Genomic DNA, 23,744 nt, shown 5'->3' on the forward strand with positions numbered 1-23,744 from the left:
TTGAATGATGGAAGTGAATGCCCCATAGCCTTTGCATCACAGTACTTTACTGCTGCAGAGAAAAATTATGCACAGAGACACCTTGAGCCTGGGGTGTAAAACATATCAACCAGTACTGCATGGGAGTAAGTTTACCCTCATTATTGATCATCAATCACTAGAGTCAATTTTCAAATCTCAGAAGGGTGTTCCTCTAACAGCAACATGTATACACAGACATGGACTATTTCTTGGAGGACACAATTAGAAGATTGAATTCAAGAGAACAACTAATCACATATTTTTCTTTCTATCACTTATGTTACAAAATCTAACAGTGACAACAATTAAGTTTTAAAATGAACCCGAGACAACTACTTACCTGTTGAAGCATGGAAGGGGAGAGAGAGAGAGAGAGAGAGAGAGATGTTCGAGTTAAAAAAAAAAATTGCAGCACTTGTTTCTTTGCAGGGGACCGAAGTACATGAATGGCATTACGCTATAGGTGAACGCCTCACTAAGAATAACCAAGTAGACATGTTTTCCTGGACCCCTGTGTTTTTCTTTTGACTAGTTTTTGGAGTTACAAAACATCAACCTGACCAGAATCCAAATATTCTATTAGACTTTACACATGACCCAAAATAAAGTTGATAACTGATTTCGTTCAGGCCTTTGTCATGCAACCAGATGCTAGGTTGAAATTTTGGAGCGCATTGGTGAAGTCAAGCACAATGCCCAAACTTATTTTCAGGTCCAGGATCAAGTATTCTGGTTTAACAAAGCAGGGCAATATGAGGCATCATTAATCTCACCAACAGAGAAGTGCTGATGCTAGCTCATGATTGATATCACTGTTCCCTGCAGCAGGCCCCAGCTGGAGCAGACACATTGTTCCATTCTCCTTTGTTTCTACAGTAGGTAGCCTTGCAGGAGAAAGGTTACGCTTGACACTTGAAATAAAGCCTGATAAGATGCCACAATATATCTATTCTTTATTCTGCACATTATACTAACTTAGAATTTTTAAAATATACATAACAATTTATTTATGCAAAATATAGCTGTAAGCAAACCATGTTCTCTACACTAAACAATTAGAAGACATAAAAGGAACTTCTTTAACTGCACATTATCCTTAATACTATACATGTAGACACTGCATTGAATGTCCACAAATCCCAGATGTTTGACATTCTTTCCAGGTTGGTATCTGATCTATAATGCCATACTGGGAGTTTTTGCACACTTAGCTCACCATTGTTCCTTGCAGAGCTTCCCAAATCTGGGTCAACTTTCTGATAGAAAGGAATTGTAATTGCTGATGAACAGAAGTGAGGTTAATGAGAACTTTCTTGGTCATGAGATAGCTAAGGTAGAACTTCATCATGTTTGTCACAAGGTCGCAACTGTTCCAAATAGTATTTAGTCACCAGCTGTCTCTTACTATTTAAACACATAAATAAAAATGATGATAATTAACAGGTAGCTGACACAGACAAGGACATCTGACAATTATGCCCCTAACACTCGGAGTGCACAGGAGAAATCAGAAGATGGTACGTGTGGTGTGCCAACACTCGGAGCAGCAACTGCCAAATCGCTAATAGTAGATCATACTCACTGTGCTGTCCTGAGACCACATCTCAGCACTGATCGCCCAGTCTTCCCAACATCTGACTTTTTAGGCAGCCTCATTAAACCAAATCATTCATTACTGACAGGACACAAGCGAGGGCGGCAATTTGTGCCAGATTCCCGCCACTACAGTGCTGTTAGTAACACGTTTTTTTTTACATAATGTTATAATGATCCCTTTTAACACTAATTCCATTCCCGCCCTTTCTTTGTTTATTATGATCACATGTACCAAGATACAGAGGAAAGCTTGTCTTGCATACAGTTCATACAGATCACATCATTACATGGTGCACCGAGCTAGAATAAGGTAAACAATAACAATGCAGAATAAAATGTAAAAGCTACTGAAAAAGTGCAGTGCAGGTAAACAATAATATGCAAGATCATAGTGAGGTAGATTGTGAAGTCAAGAATCCATCTTATTGTACAACAGTCTGATTACAGTGGGGTAGAAGCCATCCTTAAGCCTGGTGTACGTGCTTGTACTGGTAAGAAAACTGGGTTCTCTTGTAAGTAATTACAAGAATAGTGCGTCACTCCCTCAGCTATTGAAGCTTTTAGAGAAATTTCAAAATCTCTTCCTTTCTGTTCCTCTGAAACAAAACTTAAATACAAACTTGTATGCTTTTTGTATCTAGTTAGAAACTAAAATCAGCACTGTGCCTTCACTTTACTTTCCTATCCATCTTTTCTCTGTTTAGTTGTCAATCTTAAAATATTTTTGATTGAAAGCGATACTCATATTGTTGTCCTGTTCATCTCCTGTCCCAAATAAACTGTTTGCATCATTGCAATATATCATTTCTGTGGTAAAAGGTTGCAGGAGTAAATCTAACCGGAGGTAGGGATCGTTGGTGATCTACTACATAAAATTCTAACCCAAAGTGGTCCACTTTTGCCAGGAGTGGCAGTGTGTGAATATTAAGACAGAATATGTTGACCTCCATAAGAGTACACAATTATCTCTGCCACTTTTTGCACTGTATTGTTGCATCCACAACAAAATAAATATGTTTTAGCAATAAATTTTTGTTTTTGTTTTAAAGCCAATCTATAATTGAGCTGAAAGAGAGGCTGAGTTTAAGATAACTGGATAAGCATTTTCTAGGTAGTGGTAATAACCTGTTTTCAATTAAAGAAAACAACAGTGGCTATTTGTTTCAAGAAGACATTTGTCTCATTAATGATAGACTCACATTCCTTACTGCGATGTCATAGCAAGCAGCATTTATCCACGGCTGATTCAGAATTGACTTTGCACCAGGGTGTCAAGTCAACCCTGAAAATACGATGGTAGCATTCAATTATATGTCCAATTACCGTACATTGCATGCCACTCTGCATGGGACTTGTTGGTAATATAAGGCATTTAACAGATTATTATTGTGGCATTTTAAATTAGGCTGTGGTGCTATATATTATTCAAGTAGAAGCAACCCAGGTGATGAAGATAGAATTTTCATTAACTCCTTCATGATCCATCCTTGAGTAGTGACATTTGTTCTCTTTGTGTGAAAGACCAGCTTTTTCAATTATACCATGTATTTATATTTAATATGTTTTTTATTATTGCATTCTTTATCCTATTGTTTTTTTTTGTGCTGCAGAGCTGGAGTACAGATTATTTTGTTCTCCTTTACACTTGTGTACAGGAAATGATATTAAATAGTCTTGAAGACAGCAAACAGAAAGCTCCAAGTATTATAAGGATGTACAAGGAGTGGGAAGTGTTCTTGGCTTTAAATAAAGTAAAACAAAGCCAGAGATAAGTAAGAGAAACCTTGAAGATGACAATTCAGTAAACCACGTACAAATGGAAAATAGACCAATTACTTTTTGCAGAACTGTGAACAGAGTCAGAATCTACACTGACTTTGCTGATCTTTTTTGCCAAGGCAATTGAGAACTGCATCTGACAGTGTTCTGGTTTGTGAAAAGAACAGAGAAAAATGGTGAATATATTTACTGAGGTGGGACTGACCTATTTATAATGTCCACTTCCCCCAGTAAAGCATGAAGAATTATCAGTGAAACAACAGATTATTCCAAAAGAACAATCAATCTTACAACGTAGTGGGATAAAACTGAAGAGGTAAAATAATAGCATCAGGCAAATCCTGGTAACAATTGGTTGTGTGCATCCTTGTAGTTCTTCCTTTGTATCTCATAGATAAAATATTCCAGGGTTCAGTAAATCATAGAGTCACAGTTATCATTTTCTTTTTTATAGCTTAGACAATTTGAAACTCACCAAGACAATTTAGTTGACACAGGATTTGTCAATTCTAAGGATAGTATTAAAGCAAAGTAAGCTTCATTTCAAGTTCTCCACTCAGAACAAAAAAAAACCAAATGTTTACAACAGAGCACAAAAAAAAATCCTCATCTGGCAGTGTAGTAGTTAACTAAAAATATATTTCTATATCTCTTTCATTAACAAAGACCTGCTGTAATCAATATATTTTGTGTTTTGTGTTCCTTGCATAAAATATCTAATGATATTTTATTAATACATTAGACACAAAATTAGAATCTATTGTATGAGTGATTTAGTGGCTAAAATGCTGTAGATAATTGCATATTGTTAAAACATCTACAACATGTTAGAAAGACAAGAATGGAGGATCAACTCTTCATTCATCAAAATGCCCATTTTTACTTGCAAATTCTGTTTCACCCATTCACAATACAATTCATCTCAACCTCAAATTCTACATCATCCATCACTAACAACAATGGTCCTTATCTTAGGCATCACCTGTTCTATAAGTGCAACACAAGAACTGTAGAATGAGAAAAAATCATTTACCCTACAATGTTCTGTCATCCTACAGGTCAATTATAATCTGTTTGATATATATCCTTTGCCACTTAATATTCTTTTGAAGAAATGCAATGAATATAAAGCTTGTCAAGCAAATTTCTTCCTGAAGTTTCACAATCTAGGTTAGTTCAGCTGGAATTTTAGTGTCTTCCTTAAGTTTCACAATCCAGCTTAGATCAGCTTTTCAAACAGACAACACGTAGCACAAATTCCTCCATTCCAAGAGTGTGGATATAATTAAGTATCATGAAATGTTCTGTGGAAGACATGACTCTTAACCATTTTTCATTACACTTGTAATCCTCCCATCATCATTCCCAATCATGCAGCTATGCACCTTTGCTTAAGGTGTTCATCATTGCAGTTCTAACTCCCCTTCATCTCATCTTATTTTGCTTAATTATTATGTGGGAAAGAAGTCATAAACTCACAATTCATGACTTACTAATTGTGAACTTGTAGTATCTAATTTTAGAATATTCTCTAGTTGAAATAACCTGTATTAACATCAGAAGTTTAAAAGCTAAAGTCACATTATTCAATACTTTCATTCAGTGCCAGTTGAGAATCTTTCATTATTAAGAACAGTAACACCACATGAATGATCCCTGTAAAACTTCACTAAGCCCTTTTCAATCATTCAATGTTTTCCTTAAGTTAGAGTTTCCAAAACTTATTCAATATTCAAATGTGATCTCACTAATCAAGATTAGAATGACTTGCTGTGGTTTGATCAAATTCAATCTATCTTTAATTACTTGTACTTAAACTAAATACAAAGGGATTCCCACAAAGAATCAAATCATCTAACTCAGTCAACACAATTCAATAATAATCTTCCATTTGAGAATGCTCTTTATCCCATCTACTGATGTTGCTCACAATTAGCCTCATTCAACTGATTCCTAAATGTTGACTCCATTAACCCCAGTAGTTGATACCCTAGTTTCATATATTTGTTTCTCTATATCTTTGTCATAAATTCTTTACATCATGACAATGGGGCCACATTCTAATCTATTCAGTTACACCAATTAGCCCAAATCTGCTCAGTTCTCTAAATGGTTCCATCAAATCATTCCCCATCATATCTATCTTTTCCAAATCAACCCATAAGACACAGGAACAGAATTAGGCCATTTGGCTTGTTGAGTCAGCTGTGCCATTGAAATATGACTGCTTTATTATCCCTCTCAACCCTATTCTCCTGCCTTCTCCCCGTAACCTAGGTATAGTTAAGAATCTATCAACTTCCACTTCAAATATACCCAATGACTTGGCCTCCACAGCCAACCATTGAAGCCAGGCTAACTGGCTTATAATTTCCTGCCTTTTGCCTCCCTTTCTTTTTAAAGAGTGACATTTGCAATTTCCAGTCCCCTGGACCATTCCAGAATTTAGTGATTCTTGAAAGATCACTACTAATGTCTCCACACTTCCTTCAGCTACCTCTCTCAGAATCCTATGGTGGATCCTTTTGGTCCAGGTGACTTATCCACCTCAGACCTTTCAGCTTCTCACACACCTTCTCCTTAATAATAGTGACTGCACTCACTTCTGCTCTCTGACACTCTTGAATTCCTGGCACACTGCTAGTGTCTTCCACAGTGAAGACTGACATAAAATATTTATTAAGCTGATGTGCCACTTCTTTGTCCTATTACTACCTGTCCAGTATCATTTTCCAATGGCCTGAACCCCACAGCTAACATCTCGGTTAGATTTAAATACACAAAATGCTGGAGGAAAAAACAGGTCAGACAGCATCTATGAAAAGAGTAAATAATCAACGTTTCAGCCCGAGGCCCTTCAGCAGGATTGGATAGGAATGGAAATGAAGTCAGAATAAGGTGGTGGGGCAAGGGGAGGAAGAAGTACAAGGTGGCAGATGATAGGTGAAACCAGGAGAGAGGGAGGTGAAGTAAAGAGCGAGAAGTTGATTGCTAGAAGAGATAAGTGCTGGAGAGGACAGAATTCCATGGAAGAAAGGGAAAGGGGAGGAGCACCAGAGGGAGGTGATGAGAAGGTAAGTGTAGAAGGTGTGAGAGGAAAACAGGAATGGGGAATGGTGAAGGAGAGAGGGAGGGGCAATTTGCAGAAGTTCAAGAAATTGATGTTCATGCCACCAGGTTGAAGGCTACTCGGATGGAATATAAGGTGTTGCTCCTCCAGCCTGAGTGTGACCTCATTACGAGAGTAGAGGAGGACATGGAATGTCATCTGCAGATGGGAATGGGAAGTGGAATTGAAATGGGTGGCCACCAGGAAACCACAGTTTTTGAGGCAGATGGAGTGAAGGTACTTGATGAAGTGGCCTCCCAGTCTATGTCGGGTCTCACCTTTATACAGGAGGCCACAATGGGAACACCAGATACAGTAGATGACTCCAACAGATTCACAGGTGAAGTGTCGTCTCATCTGTAAGGACTGTTTGGGGCTCTGAATGGATTTAAACACATTTTTCTCTCTCAACACTGCATATCATGGAGATGTTAATCAACTCTGCGACTAAAGGCACCAGTAAGCAGAAAAGTATTGGGGCCTACACGTAGCCAATGGATTAATTAGCCATGACTTGCTGAATACTGTTTATATAATGTGTGGTGTTAACCATAATTTCTCTCACTTTAAAGCCACTTTCTATAAATCATCTAATAACTTGAATTTTTAAGTTACAAGTTTCTCAATTGAAGGTGGATAGTTCAATGTTTTAGCAAAATAAACAATGAAAAAAATGCAATTATATCTGGTAAAATCAGACTGATTGTACCAATCAAAAATTATTAACCATTACAAAATTAGCTGAATTATGATGTCAATGCAAATATACAGATGTAAAGTTATGCTGTTGCTTTCACACTAAGTGATAAAATAAAAGAATAAGATAGCAGATTATTAGGATTTTATTATAATTATTAACCTCTTTTGAAGCTGGATTACTCAATGTAAATCTGTTGCATATGCATATATTCCTGAGCGACCTCTCACTATGCTCTTCATCCATTTACCTCCAGAAAGCATTGAGCTTCTCGAGCAAAAATATGATGTATGTGTTCAATAACTAAAATTGGAACCTCTTGACAAAAAGCTCCACTTCCAACATGTTTCCATAAGTGGAAGTTGAAACAAATTACAGACATTATCAGTGCTTTTCCTCAGTTATTTACTTTGTGCCAATAAGTATCATGGTTACCAAAAACACTTGGTTTATAAGTGGATATTTGCTGAGGCAAAAATGGCAATGTTGCAATAATGTCAAAATACTGTATATTGGCGGGATTATGACTGATCTGTTACTACACTTCAATTATTCCTGGCGTTCAGTGCCACATGCAGCCAGATCATTGGAGTTACACAGCTAGCTGCGCACCAACGCAGATTAAAGCAGGGCCAACAGTAAAGGGTCAATGGACGTTAAAAAAATGCTGATGCTGGAAATCTAAGAGAAAGAGAAGAGTTAGAGTCATAGATTTATACAGCATAGAAACCGGCCCTTCGGTCCACTCCATTTATGCCAACCTTTTTGCCTATTAATACTCACCCCGTTTGCTTGCATTATAAGAACATGAAGAACAGGAGCAGGAGTAGTCCATCTGGCCCATCGAGCCTGATTCGCCATTCAATAAAATCATGGCTGATCTGGCATGGACTCAGTACCTGCCTTTTCCCTTCAACCCTCAATTCCTCTGCTATGCAAAAATCTATCCGTGCCTTAAGTGGAGTGCTGTGACTACTGCTAAAGTGAAAAGCATACTAACTTTGTTTTTTGAAAACAAACCAACAAGCAACTTCATATTTCCTTATAATTTATTAACAAATACTAATGGTAGAATGTCATGGCATGAATTTACTTTACTGGGTGAATTCACAATACTCACTGGTTTTCCAAAGAATTGGTCAGTATAAGCAAAAGGATAGGAAGTAGGTACAGTAGGTGAGTAATTCAATTTCAATCCACTCTAAGATGCTCTCATGCAAGTTTCACAATCCAATTATATAAAGTGGACCAGTCACAGCTGGTACAATGACTTCACATTGTGAGTCTGGGGCAAAGTTGTAACCTGCATTCCTCTTTTTTTTTTCCGAAACTACTTGATTTACTGCAAATTTCTAGCAAAGAGCTTGATTTGAAATGACAGCGCCACCCAGACTGGTGCCCTCTAAAACACTTAAAGAGTAATCATAGTACTCCACTGGAATGATGACAAGAGAGGGCACATGGGATCGCTGCCACCATGAGATTGCCCTCCAAGTCCTTCTTCATCCTGGCTTTAACAATATTGACATTCCTTCATAGTTGTAGTTCAAAGCAAATTTATTGTTAAAGTATGTATATGTTGCCATACACCTTGAGATTCATGTTCTTACTAGCATGTACAGGTAAACTGAAGAACTACAACAAAATCGATGAAAAGCCATACATAAAGACTGACAAACAACCAATATGCAAAAGGTAAAATGTGCAGGATGTAAACCCTGAAGTAGCAACTCAAACACCATGGAGATAATTCTATTACAGGCACGGAGGCAGAGTTATTACCCATTTTTTTGGGCAAGTAGGGATGGACATTATCCCACAAAATGACTAACTGACATTCAGATGCAACTGTGAAATCCCATAATAGCAGACTCTCAACTTCGGATAGTTATGACCCTGGAGTGGATCGCATTGCACTGATGCAACTGGAGCTCAGAGTCTTAAAATTTGTCACATTGGTTGAATATTTTCAGCTGTTGTGATTATCAGATTTAGCCAGAACATAAGTTTCCACAAGCCCCTGCTTTCATATCTTATGGCTTTGACAGAATTTCCATTTGGAACGTGCTGGTCAATGTCAGCTTTATGACTTCTTCTATGTTTATGTCTCTTCCTCACAGCTCACTGATCATAGTTTGATTTCAATATGTCTTACTCCACATAATACATCCATCAAGCAGTTTTATCTCCAATGCTAAAAGCTTTCTAATACAATCTATGTTCTCTTCTGTGCCGAGGCCTATTTGTCTGCATGAGAAGCATGACCATTTTCATAAGGTGAAAGTCAATATCTCTGGACAACATTGGTGACATTGAAGACTATAGGCTTCAGGCTCCAACTCCATTTTGTTCTGATTTAAACTGGATGTAGAATTTTTCTCTGAATAAACGTCTTTATATCACATTGATTCCATTGCCAAATCAGTTTTCATCTCACAGTAATGCTTTTCACCCTCAGTGTTATTGAAACCCTCATCTTGAGGCTTGGAGTTTTAAAGCCTTCCCACATTAGAAATCAGCATTTATAATGATCTCCTAATGCAGAATGTGGACAATCTCTTGAATAAAATCCAGAAAATTGAATGGGACATTTCAACCCTCACTATACTCCAGTCCTCTCCCTCAGCCAATCCCATGTGTCTACTGGATGTTTTCAACCTCCAGATTCTCAATTCCAAACCTTTTGTCCTCTTTACCCATTATGTCTAAACTGAAGAATCAATATTCTTCAGATTCTAGAGCATTCCAAATTCTTTTAATCCAAAAATAGCTGAAGAACTCAGCAGAATTGAAGGTGTGAGCTGGTGCAATTGTAGACTCTGCGCTTTTATAGTGCCTGTTGTAATCACATGATTGCTTCAGTGAAATTTTATTTTTTGAAGGCAAAGATGCAAAGCAATGGATGAGCTGTTTAAATAAATATAATTGCAGTGGTTATCGATGTCACGTCAGAAAGTTTTGTCTATTTATGGTTCTCCAGAGTGTTCTTGGGTGTGCCTTTGGGAAAGCAGCAAACAGTAGTGTTTAATGCTCATTAACCCAAGTATAATGTAGCTAGTTTAAATGAAGGCTGATTTCTCCTTATAATCATGACAATGTGTACAACCAAAGACAAATTGATACATAACCATTGGTCTGAGAGGCAGCACAAATAATAGGAGCCATGGGGGTCTGGCTTATCTGATGGGAAGAGTAAGATCAAAGAGGCACACAACCGGAATGGTGGCCATCACTGATGGGTGGAATAAGAAATGAAGGCTTGGGGTGACAGGGGCTTCCTTGAGGGGGCCTCCAATTACCCTTATCAATCAGCAGGAGGAAGAGATGTTTTGCTCCTGCCACCAGTTCCAGACTTTTCACACCTCCAAGAAACCCAAAAGTAAAGTTTGAATCAGATTCAGATTTGGGCACTGAAAGGATAGTTTAATTATGCTAATATATTCCATCTGTCCACATTGGGCTCAGGTGTTCCAAACACACATACATGAAAAGTTATGTATTTTATTTTTAAACTGCCCCAACACTTTGGTTGCATCCTGGGAGGTGATAACAGGAGAATGATTAAACCCGTTTCAATATAGATACCCTGTGTAAAACTCAAATGCTAAAATAACATTAATATAAAACATACCCATTTTCATTACTTTCCTTTATACTAAACTGAAACATCAGCTATGGTAATAGATCAAATTATCATTCCAACTTTTCTTGCAGAATGACAGAATGCCTTTAATTCCACCTTTAGCATTTTAAATCGATAGAGGATTTGGTGGAATTAGCCTTCAGCTCTTTCACAAGTGCCTCATTAACAATCTTAGAGCTGCACACTGCATGGCAGTGTTATTTTCTCCTCTTGTATCTATTTTGGCTATTAAGTGGGACAGAATGAAATGCTAAAAAGGCCAGCATTAGCAAGGCTTGCACTGGCATTGGGCAAATTGCAGCTAAATGCAGGCTTGGTATTATAAGAATCTTTTTTAAATTATTGGTTTTGCACTGCGCTGTGGCCCAGGCCGACAGCTGCAATTCCTCATTGCGAGCTTGGGAATAGAAAGCTTCCAATGGGGCAGTCCACTATCTAACTTTTAATAAAAAGAAAGCAGAAAATGTGGGAACACTCATCAAGTCAGGCAACATCTGTGGAAAGATAAACAGTCAATGTTTCAGGTTTGTGTCCCTTTGTGCAAACCTGATTTTCATTTAGTAGTAAGAATCCATGCCACACAGAACAGGACAGGTACAAGGCTGGATTCCATATTAATGCAAAATCCAAAAGCATACAGAAACAGACAACTTGACCCATTGAATCTGCTCCACCATTCAGTCAGGGCTGCTTATTTTTCCAACCACATTCTCTCACACTCTCCCTGTAACTCTTAAACCTCTATCAATCATGAACCTATAAATCCCTGCCTTAAATACACACAATGACTTGGCTTTCAGAACCCTCGGTGGCAATGACTTCCTCAGGTTCACACCCTCTGGCTGAAGCAATTCCTCTTCTCAGTTTCAAAGAGACATCTCTTTATTCTGTGTCCTCAGATCCAAGACTCTCCACATCCACTCTATCCAGGCCTTTCAGTATCCACATATTTTAACACTATGAAGAGTTCTGATTGCTCAACATCTCAGAGTGATCAAGGATACATTAACATCCAGTGTCCTTTTACAATGAGATGGTATGTTTTAAAATGCAACTTCTAAGATGACTTTGTTCCACAAATGTCAGAGGAAATACTGAGCCTTTCTAGAAATTTCAGGTTTAATTACAGTATGTCCGTGGTGAACTACATATACCTGTCTGGACACGCCCCTCTGCTGACTGCTCCTGTGGCTCCTCCCACAGACCCCGGTATAAAGGCGATTGGAGGCACTGCTCCTCCCTCAGTCTCCAGGATGTTGTGTGGTGGTCTCTTGCTACTAATTGTGGTCTCTTGCAGCTAATAAAAGCCTATCGTTCACCTCCCGTCTCCGAGAGTTATTGATGGTGCATCAATGTCCCAACTTCAGCTTCCAGAGCATGATGCTTATCAGGGTGCCAACTTTCGCCTAAGCATAAAAATCCCTGCTTAGGGTGTACACGCTGTACAGTTTAAGTGTACAGGAACTGCTGCTGTCTGCCATAACAGCTGGCATTAGATCCAAACAGGCAGCTTTCCTCCAATAATTACGTCAGGGCAACAACATGGCACCTTCAGTTGATTGGAGCTTAGGCTTTTGCGCCAATTGTAAATCAAACAAAAAGATTCTGCAATCAGAACCAGCAATATTTCAAACATGTTTGAACGGGGCACAACTGCGCAAGCGCATGGAGGTCGACCAGTGAGAACAGCGAGAAGAGTTTAAAAAAAAAGACAGATTACAGAGCGGGCAACGGAGTAGTGGGAGACAGAGTAGGAAGGCTTTGGCTCAACAGGGCAGGCGCTAAGGGGTTGAGTAGGTTATCTGTTTAAAATAAAGACAAAGTAAAATTATTTTTTTTAAAAACTGTGGTTAAGAAGGCATACGGGGTGCATTGGCCTTCATCAATCATGGGATTGAGTTTAAGAGCTGAGAGGTAATGTTGCAGCTATATAGGACCCTGGTCAGACCCCACTTGGAGTACTGTGCTCAATTCTGGTCGCCTCACTACAGGAAGGACGTGGAAACCATAGAAAAGGTGTAGAGAAGATTTACAAGGATGTTGCCTGGATTGGGGAGCATGCCTTATGAGAATAGGTTGAGTGAACTCTGCCTTTTCTCCTTGGAGCGACGGAGGATGACAGGTGACTTGATAGAGGTGTTCAAGATAATGAGAGGCATTGCTCGTTGGATAGTCAGAGGCTTTTTCCCAGGGCTGAAATGGCTAGCATGAGAGGGCATAGTTTTGAGGTGCTTGGAAGTAGGTACAGAGGAGATGTCAGGGGTAAGTATTTTACGCAGAGAGTGGTGAGTGCGTGGAATGGGCTGCCGGCAACGGTGGTGGAGGTGGAAACGATAAAATCTTTTAAGAGACTTCTGGATGGCTACATGGAGTTTAGAAAAATAGAGGGCTATGGGTAAAGCCTAGGTAGTTCTAAGGCAGGGACATGTTTGGCACAGCTTTGTGAGCCGAAGGGCCTGTATTGTGTTGTAGGTTTTCTATGTTTCTATGTTTTTTCCTCATCAAATTATCTAAAATTTGGAAAAGCAGAAACTAACTATAAATTTAGCATACAATTAACTCTACAAAGATTAATAGCACCATTCAAAAAGCTGACAAAGGAATTAAATACAAACATATTTAATGTTGACAGCATTCCTTATGCAGCATAACCTTAAGATCATTTATAATCAATCTAAAAAATCCTTCAATTTTTTTAATGGCAGTTCAATATGTTTCTCAGAGTAATAGCAAATTCCAAGACAAAGTAACTGCTTTACAGACTTTTTATCATTTTTTATCAGTATTAATGCCATTCATTCCAATTCTGAGCAAAAGCTTCAGATCTTAGGGAAAGATGGATGATTTCAATTCCATTTAGAATACCGATCTAAGTGCAGTAATTCCAAACACGCTGATCAAATGGTTAAGCAAAACTCTTTTGCATATTTCTTTATGGTATAGATGAGGCCACTCTGTGCCAACAAGTGCATGTCAGCTTGCAGAGCTGTTTCTCCACATTAATTTTCCCTTCAACCTATTCTCTATAATTCCTGCCAACTTCTCTCAAATCCTACAATTGGGGCTAATTAAACTACCAACCTGCACACCTTTGGGGTGTGGGAGGAAACCAGAGAACCCAGATTAAACCTGGGCTGCTGGAGCTACTCCTTGCAGCACTGTGACATCTTTTGGTTATTTTGTTCACTCATTCCAAACAACCCTTCCTAAATATACATACATCAGGTACAAAGCAAATAAAATTTGAGGAGCCTATGGCACAATTGTCATCTGAATTCCACACACTCCTCCAATCACCTGCAAAACAGAAAACCATCGGGTTGGCATGGCGGTGCAGCAACTATTTTAAACACTATCACAGTGCCAGCGATCCAGGTTCAATTCCCATCACTGACTCTAAGGAGTTGTGGGTTTTCTCCAGTTGCTTGTTTCTTCCTGCATTCTAAAGACATGCAGGTTAGAAGGGTAATTGGTCACATGGGTGGTGTGGGCTCATCAGGCCATAAAGGTTTGCTCCTGTGCTATATCATTAAGTGAATAAATAAAATAAAATTCCAGTGAATAGGAACAGTGCCCAACTTTTAGCTGGATCCGTACACTGGTGGGCAGCTCAGGATCCAGTCTCTGTTTATTATTTCACATATAAATGAATGATTTGTGTAAAACCATTTTGACTATATAATGGACCCAAAACAACAAATGGCAGTTTGCCAAAGACTCATAAAAGTCTGTCTTATTCATGCACCACATGTCTTAATCCTGACTGGTCTACCTGGGGGTCCATTTGGTAATGAGCTGAGCTTGCCACAACTGGTGATCTCTGGGGATCAGGAAGTGCAGTGACATACCTTTACCCTACCAGCATTATTGTAATAAATCTCTGTTAGAAAAGTATTATAGAGTACCCACTGTCACCAACAATGGCAACAACTGTGGAGCAGCATGGTAACGGGGTTCAATTCCTGCCACTCCTCTCACGTTGCAAAGATATATGAATTAGGGTTAGTAAGTTAGCATGCTCCATTGGTGCTGGAAGCATGGAGAAAATTGCGAGCTTCCCTCAACGCATCTTAGGCATTGACACAAACAAAGCATTTCACTGTATGTTTTGATATAGATGTGACAAATAAAGCTAATTTTAAACAAGCAATGGTTTTACATCAATTTCAAACAGAAAATAACAATCGGCCCCAATACCTAGATCAGGTAGCTAGATCATGGTTAGCACAACCGAGTTGGGCCAAAGGGCCTGTTTCTATATTGTATGACAAATATACCTACAGCATACACTGAAAATTGCAGTAAAGTTCACTTGTGGAAATGTCAGATCAGCAACCGTGATATTCTTGGAGGATTTTCCACTTAGTGAGTGCTTAATACCCAACAGCAATAAACTATACAATGATTTAACAGAATGATTTAATCAATATTTAAAAGCATCTGCACTTGTGCAAAACAGGAAACGCGTTTGCAAGTTTGTCTGAAATGGCAAACATTTGTCTAACCTACAAAATATTTGCACAGCAATTTCCACCTCATCTGAGCTTTAAATGGTTTTAAAAACTGTAACTGTTACAATGGTAATCAAAAGAATTCTTAAAAAAAAAGACTACTTTGGTCACTAACTTTTATGCTTTGTCGCTACCAAACAAATATTACTACATTAGAGAATTTTCCACCAAATAGTGAAGCAACTATGAGCAGAACAAGTTTTTAGTAAAAGGCATCGCGTGACAAGAGAGGAAAAGCAGATTTATGAACCTTGCGAGCTCTGATACAAGTGGCACATTGCTTTAGCAACTGTTCATGAATTTGAATATTAATAAATACAATTCTTGCAAGGAAATTACCTGCTTGAATCAGATTTGATTTAATAAACAACTAATTATCAAATGCTGACATGAAATGCTCATTTCATCTTTCATTTGGCATTTCAATTGGAACATCTGGAAACAACTAACAGTATTTAATAGGAAAACAACTTTAATAGGAAAACAATTAATACTGTTCTATTAAACAGTATTTAATAGAAATTGTTCTCAGGTGAAGTTTACAAGTGGTGAAGGCACTCAAGACTTAAGAACAAGTTCCTTTTGGCTACCAACCTCTTCAACCCCTCGCTCTACTCCTCCCCATATATGCCAGGAATTGAAGAAACAAAATATTTTAATAAATAATTTAATTATGTTTATTATACAATAAATTGGAATAAATAGACAAATGTTTCTATATATTTTAAGAATGTTTCAAGTTAGCACTTCAATTCATTTTTGTTCTTGTTTTATTTGATAATCACAATATCAGGACAAAATAAGTAAAAAGATCCTTTCTTTTGATTATATTTTACAACTGAATGCTTTCCCCCAAACAGTATGTACAAATCGGAACTTTGGCCAGTGAGTCAGAATGGCTAATTAAAAGCTCTGTATTTGCATATGAAGCAGTGAATCCTGTAGATGTGTGAAAATTGCTTCAAATATGCAGAATTTTCAGAGACAACCTCAAGGCCCAACTGGATGCGTGCAATTGTACTGGTATCCCATCGCTACAGTAGCTAACTAGCTCTCAGTTCCTCAATATCAAGGTTCAAAGTAAATTTATTTATTGAGAACATGAGATGAAGCGTCCTTGAAAGTGAGTCCATTGGTCGTGAGAACATTTCAATAATGGGGCAAGTGATGTTGAGTGGAGTTATCCCCCTTGGTTTAAGAGCTTGATGGTTGAAGGGAAGTAACTGGTCCTTAACCTGGTGGTGTGAGTCCTGAAGCTCCCGTACCTTCTTCCTGATGGCAGCAGTGAGAAAAGATCGTCTTCTGGGTGAGTGTCTCTGATGATGGATGCTGCTTTCCTGTGACAGCATCACGTGTAGATTTGCTCATTGGTTGGGAGGGCTTTATCAGTGATGGACTAAGCAATATCCACTACCTTTTGTAGCATTGGCCAATCAAGGGCAGTATTTCCTTATCACCAAGAACATTAATTTCAGATCTCTCCTGAACTCAATTTTTTTTTCAAACTTTCTAATTCCCTAAGTGACCTGAATGTAAAGACAAATTATTCCCACATTATGACAAGCAGTTGTTTCATTTTGTATTTCAGATTTTATTGAAAGCTCTGTTGCTTACCTCACAGGGCTTAGCACAAATCAGATAATCATCTAAAGTTTCAAAAATGGATGTTTTGCAAACCGCAAATGTTTCCGCTTTTGATAAACAAAATAACGTGGGAACATTTGACATTTTTAAATTGGTACTTTCCTCCAAGGGAAATGCAGGGTGGCATTTGGAAGCATGCATCATTGAGGTGGGGTCTATTAAAGAGGAATTTATTGTTAGAGCTCGGATATTTGGCTCAAACATTAAATTACTTGATGCCAAGTGCCATAGAGAATTTCCTATCCATGAATCAAACAGCTCATTAGTAAAGCTAGTGAGCACAAATAAAGCTGAGAACTTCACTCAGAGCTCCAGTACACATAGAATGAACTAGGCAGAGCAAGCAGGACTGTGAGGTGGGATTGTGGGCACACGCAGCAGGTCTGCCAATGTTGCACCTCTACAATTTGTTCAAAGATCAAAGTGGTTTAATGAGCACTGGGAACCCACAGCCCATTATTCTCACCAAACGCTTTGACAGTGGGTTAACATAACTACAGCTCTTCTACTCAAACATGCGTAAACTACACAGGAATCATTCTGGAGGAATCCAGAAATCAAAGGGAATTGCATGATGGGATTTGTAACATTTCCTGCAATTCAGAATTGACTGTTCCTGGACATACCTCATTTTTGAACATTGCCCTAAATGTATGCTTCTTCTGTAGTCTTTAACCACTATATTTGCATGGTCAAACACTGGGACTACTGTGCAAATGTCTTAGGGCACCCTAGATTTTTAATATAAATTTTGTTTTAGATGTTTGCTTTTTTGAAACATGTATCAGCAGAAAAGAGCAAATTTTAGATTTTCAAACATTTATTTTCCAAACAATTAAATGTTAGAGAAATTGTTGTACTTTGTCCAAGAAAGTAAAATATTAGTCATAGGCCATTTTTCATAAAGTAATCAAGCTTTATATAGGTATTTCGCCCAGTGCATGATGAAATAAAGATAACTAACAAGTGCTAATGATCAATGATATCATGAACTGAATAATCTAAACTGATTAACTGAAACAGAAATGGGTGTAGAAGGAATCAAACTGGGCAAAGGATAAAGGTGAGGGCGAGGCAGATGTAACAGTTTAACTTTCAAATCATCAATTCTTACACCATGGCAAGAATGAACACAGCAACAAGACACAAGGTGGTCATCCTATGTCGGCCAAGTCTCTCCCAAGCAGAAATTTTGTGGCAGACACAAGTTTCAGAATGTGCTGTCCAAGCTCTTCTGAATAAGCAGAAAGAAACAGGCAAGGCAGAGGACCAGAAACTCGGTGGTCAGCCATGGAATCTGAATGAGCAGACGAGAGATACATCAAACTGACATCGTTTCTATATCGGAAGAAGTCCAGCACTGCTATCAGCTCTGGATTCATAGAAACCACTGGAACCCAAGTACCCTCTCTCTATAGTCCAGAGAAGTCTTGTCAGAAGTGGTCTTCATAGAAGAGTTACTGCCAAAAACCCATTCCTCCAAAGTGGAAACAAAGCCAAGAGAATCACCAACACAGAGGAACACAAGGACTGGGGTGCTGAACAATGGCAGCAAATGCTCTGGAATGACGAGTCAAAATTTGACATTTTTGGCTCAAACTGGAGGCAGCTTGTCCGCAGAGGAGCTGGAGAGTGCCTGCAGCCAACAGTGAAGCATGGTGGTGGCTTCCTGCAGGGTTAGAGCGGCATTTCTGCAAATAGAATTGGTGATCCGGAATTAATGGGATCCTCAATACTGAGAAGTACAAGCAGATTCTCATCCATCATGAATGTGGCTCATCGATACCAAATTCATTCTGCAGCAGGACAATGACCCCCAAAACACATGGCCAAGGTCATAAAGAACTGTCTTCAGTGAAAAGAAGAACGAGGAGTTCTGCAACAGATGGTATGGCCTCCACAGAGCCCTGATCAACATCATCGAGGCTGTCTGGGATTACCTGGACAGACCGAAGCAAGCGAGACAGCCAATGTCTGCAGAAGAACTGTAGCAAGTTCTCTAAGATGCTTGGAACAACCTACCAGCTGACCTTCTTATAAAACTGCACAACAGTGTACCTAAAAGAATTGATGCATTTTAAACAGCAAATGGTGGTCTCACCAAATATTGACTTGATTTGGTTTTTTACTATTTACTGCTCTTTATAGTCAAATTTTTGATATTTAGAAGATTTACATTTCATTATTTTTGAAAGCATCTTGGCTTTACATTTTTTTTTTACATGTGACTAAGACTTTAGCACAGTACTGTATGTTGTTAAACTTCACAATATTTAAATATCAACTGGTGCCCAACCACATAGAATTTGACAAAATTATTTCCAATGAGTTTATTATATTTACCATCCTAAGATTGTGTAACCTGTAATGAAGTATTTTTTCCTCATAGGTTCTTGCTAGTAGTTATTGTACAAGCTCCAAAAACAAGAGTCCAATTTAAAGGTCAGAGTAACTCCCAAGATGTGACAGCACCTGAGAACCTCAGGTCATTGACAGAGGCTGGGAATGGGGGAAGGAGGAAGTGCGGAGACTCCTGGTGTGATGACAGAGTGGTGGGGAAGACTCCTAAGGTAGAGGGATGACAAAGACCTACAGAAGAATGAGAAAATAGAGTTGTGCGAGGGGTGTCCCTGTGCTGCTGTCAGAATGGTGGTAGTGACGGGTAAAGAGGATGCCAGGCAGTGACTGAGAGATGGGGGATTCCCGTTGGGTGGTGATAAAAGGATCGGAGGTAAGCCCAAGGGCAGCGTTGAGAGCTGGTAACTCCTGGAATGGTGACAGGAGCTGAGAAGCAAACCTAATCTGGGGTGTTGATACTGAGATGTATTAGAGACAGCTACAGGAGATAATGGACACACCATTGAGGAGAATACATAGCCGTTAAAGAGTGTAAAGAGAAATATTAGTGTGGGGATCTTTGATTCCAGAAGCTCATAGTAGGATTGAAATCACATTGTATTAGAAGTAATGTTCAATCTTCAAGTCGGGTACAATGGACAAACTTTATTCAAGTTCTCTAATTTCTAATTGCAAACTGTGTAAAAACACATTATTCCAACATTGTGGGAACATGTCTGTGTACCATCCTGTATCCCAAGTCCAATATTAGTGGACGTAAATTTCAGCTGAAAAGGAAAAAAAACTTGAGGCATGAGTGCAAACTTTTCATGGTGGGTATATGGAATGAGCAGTCAAAGCCAAGTGGCTACAATTACAATGTTGGAAGGACATTTGCACAGGGACATGAATAGGAATAATTTCAAAGGAAATGGGACTAGATCGGCAATTTGAACAGCATGACTGAGTTGGGTCAAAGGAGCTGTGTAATTCTATGTCTGAGCAAATGGTCTTTTCCATCTCTCTTCCCCGCCCCCCCTCTCCTCTCTCTCTCACTCTCCCCTTCAGATCCAGAGTAACAATTATTTAGTTATCAAGAAATGACATTAAAGAACTATACTTTTTTTCCCATAGATGCTGCCTGGCCTGCTGAGTTCCTCCAGCATTTTGTGTGTGTTGCTTGAATCCTTTTAATTATTAAACCATACATTGTCAGTATATAAAAATGACTCAAACGACCTGGACTCAGCTCATAGGATTTCTGCTCTTTCAACTAGCACAACCTGACAATGATAGGTGATGATCACTGCCAGACATAGTGGGACTTTAACAAGGTACAAAAAACAAGCCAAAACATTCTATTGAAACTGGGAATATTTTAGCCACAAGGATTGAACAGACCAAGGCAAAAAAAAATTGTCACAGTATGTTTTGATCTTAGGATTCCGCTCCATTAATGCAAACACCAACCACATAAAATAAGTAAAATCCTCTATTGTGAAGATGACCCAGGTTACTATGAGGAAGTCATTGATGTGTGTGTAAATTTTTAACAAACCATTTCAAAGATGTGTTTTCAGTGTTCATTTATGGAGAGACAGAATGATATAACATAAATTCCATAGCCAACACATCCTGAGAAGAAGAATTATAAAAGACGGGCAATGATCATGCATTGGCTTGTAATTACACCATGTGAATATTAAAGTATGAACCTTGCTTATTAAACAATGTCATCCTTTTCAAGTTATTTAATGGTAGTTTTAAATGATTGAGTAATACCTTTTAAAATAGGAGGGAAAGAAATATCATAACCAAATCTTTTTATTTTTATATTCATGTAGGATTTTTAAGGTTTTTCATAAAGAAATATTTGGACCTTGCAGATACTTTCTTCCAAGTTTAGAATTTTGCTTAAAAGAGCATCAATATCCAACTGTTTTATTCCTGAAGCTTTAGAACCTGGTTTACTCTGACAAATGAATGAAGAACATTGAACAGTAAAGTCCATGAAACAGGCCCTTCAGCCCAACATGTCTGTGCCAGCCACTCTAAACTAATACCATCTACCCACACACGGTCTGTTTCTTGTCTGTTCATGTATCTGTCCAAAAGCCTCCGAAACATCACTATCATATTTGCTTCTATCTCTTCCCCTGGGAGCCTCTAATATGTCTTGCTCATCTCCTTTAAACTTTTCTCCTTTCACCTTAAACCTATACCCTTTAGCATTTGATTTGTCCGAAATGTATTGGAGAGAATTTCAGAAAAGAATATATTGTAGAATTTGTCATTGCAACCCTCACATCAGAAACTCTATCCTTTTAAGATGCCTTCCACCAGTAGGACTGAATAGCTTTATCAATTCAATATGTACTCAATGACCACTTTATCAGTTACACCTGTACACCTGCTTGTTAATATCTAAGCTGCCAATCATGTGGCAGCAACACAATGCATAAAAAGCATCCAGACATGGTCAAGAGGTTCAGTTGTTGTCCAGACCAAACATCAAAATGAGGGAAGAAATATGGTCTAAATTATTTTGACTGTGGAATAACTGTTGGTGCCAGATGGGGTGGTTTGAGTATCTGTGAAATTGCTGATCTCCTGGGATTTTCACGGACAACAGTCTCTGGAGTTTACAGAATAGTGCAAAAATAAGAAAAAAATGTCCAGTAAGTAGTAGTTCTGTGGGCAAAAATGCCTAGTTAATGGGAGAGGTCAGAGGAGAATGGCTAGACTGATTCAAGCTGACAGGAAGGTTACAGTGTTTCATTACAACAAAGGGTTCTCGGAAGCAGCTCAGATAGGCAGAAAGACACAAATTCTAATTATCTAATGAAAGCTACGTTTATTAGGACAGAGCAGAGCAAGCATTAGAATACTTATATAGCTATGCATTGACCCCTCTTACTGCAGCACACTTCCTGTTCTGCCCAATTGGCAGCGCCATTTGCCACCTGCCCATTGGTGAGGCCTGAAAAGCTACCACCAAGCCCCCTGACTGCTCTATTTTTATACCCCTTCCACTTATATGAAATGCTGCAGTAAGGGGACCAATACATTAGCAGCAGCTCAAACCACTGAATCAAAACTAATCATCTCTTGTCACCGCCCTTCATGAGTCCCACCCTCTGCTTTCAACTAACTTTCATGTTCCTATGGTGGTATTGCATTCTCATGGTTGTATTGTAGGTTTCAGCACAACAAAGTGAGGGGTTTTATGCTTAACAAAACCCATAACACATTTTATTGAACTGCAAACCCTACACAACAAAAGCACAAATAAAAGCCTTTTATGTAATATCATCATCACATCAGACCAGCCTCTTAAATCAAAACCAACTCAATGTCGGTGTTCGTGAATTATGTACATTTCTTCCAATTATGTTACCCTACAGTATTCCCAAAACAGTAAATCAAAGTTCAGGTAGGTTCAAGGTCACGGTGGTGCTTAGACATTCAACTAGCACACAGATTAGCCCTTTACAAAAACGACAGTAACTCAAGTAACCACGTGTTACAACAGTGGTGTGTAGAAGAGCATCTCTGAATGCACAACCCATTGAACCTTGAAGTGAATGGTCTACAGCAGCAGAAGTCCATGAACATACACTCAGTGGCCACTTTATTAGGTACAGGAGTTACCAAATAAAGCAGCCACTGAGCAGATTTCTGTTTCTCTCTTTCTTACAAAATGTGCCATTAAAATCAGAGGTTCAAACATTAATTCCAATCATCAAGGGAGAACCTATAGTAACCGCAAAGTTCAATACCTCAATGTATCCTTCAGAAGACTTGAGCTTCTAGCTAACTATTTGTTTATTATTTTGAGCCACCTTTATCATTCTGTCAAGATGTACAAACAAGCTGGGTGAACTCAGCAGGTCGGGCAGCATCTGTTGAAATGAGCAGTCAACGTTTTGGGCCGAGACTCTTCGTCAGGACTGAAGAAGGAGGGGGCAGGGGCCCTATAAAGAAGGTGGGGGGAGGGTGGAAGGCGTCAGGTGAAAAACCAATCAGAGGAAAGATCAAGGGGTGGGGGAGGAAAGCAAGGAGGGGATAGGCAGGAGAGGTGAAGAAGGAATCTAAGGGGAAAGCACTATGGGTAGTAGAAGGCGGCAGAATCATGAGAGAGGTGATAGGCAGCTGGAAGAGGAGACAGAGTGAAGGTGGGATGGTGGAAGGGAGAGGGAGGGAATTACCGGAAGTTGGAGAATTCGATGTTCAATACCAAGGGGCTGGAGACTACCCAGACGGTACATGAGGTGTTGCTCCTCCAACTTGAGTTTGGCCTCATCATGGCAGTAGAGGAGGCCATGTATGGACACATCTGAATGGGAATGTGAAGCAGAGTTGAAGTGAGTGGCAACCGGGAGATCCTGTCTGTTGCTGCGGACGGAG

General features: G+C 39.0%; 1 protein-coding gene across 7 annotated transcripts in view; it reads right to left on the minus strand.

Moving 5' to 3' along the window:
• Positions 1–23,744, minus strand: part of mpp2b (MAGUK p55 scaffold protein 2b) — a 553,630-nt gene that overhangs the window by 94,481 nt on the left and 435,405 nt on the right. The gene's annotated exons all lie outside the window — the stretch shown is intronic.

The sequence above is a fragment of the Hemitrygon akajei genome, chromosome 18 (genome assembly GCF_048418815.1).
Source record: "Hemitrygon akajei chromosome 18, sHemAka1.3, whole genome shotgun sequence".
Lineage (NCBI taxonomy): Eukaryota > Metazoa > Chordata > Chondrichthyes > Myliobatiformes > Dasyatidae > Hemitrygon > Hemitrygon akajei.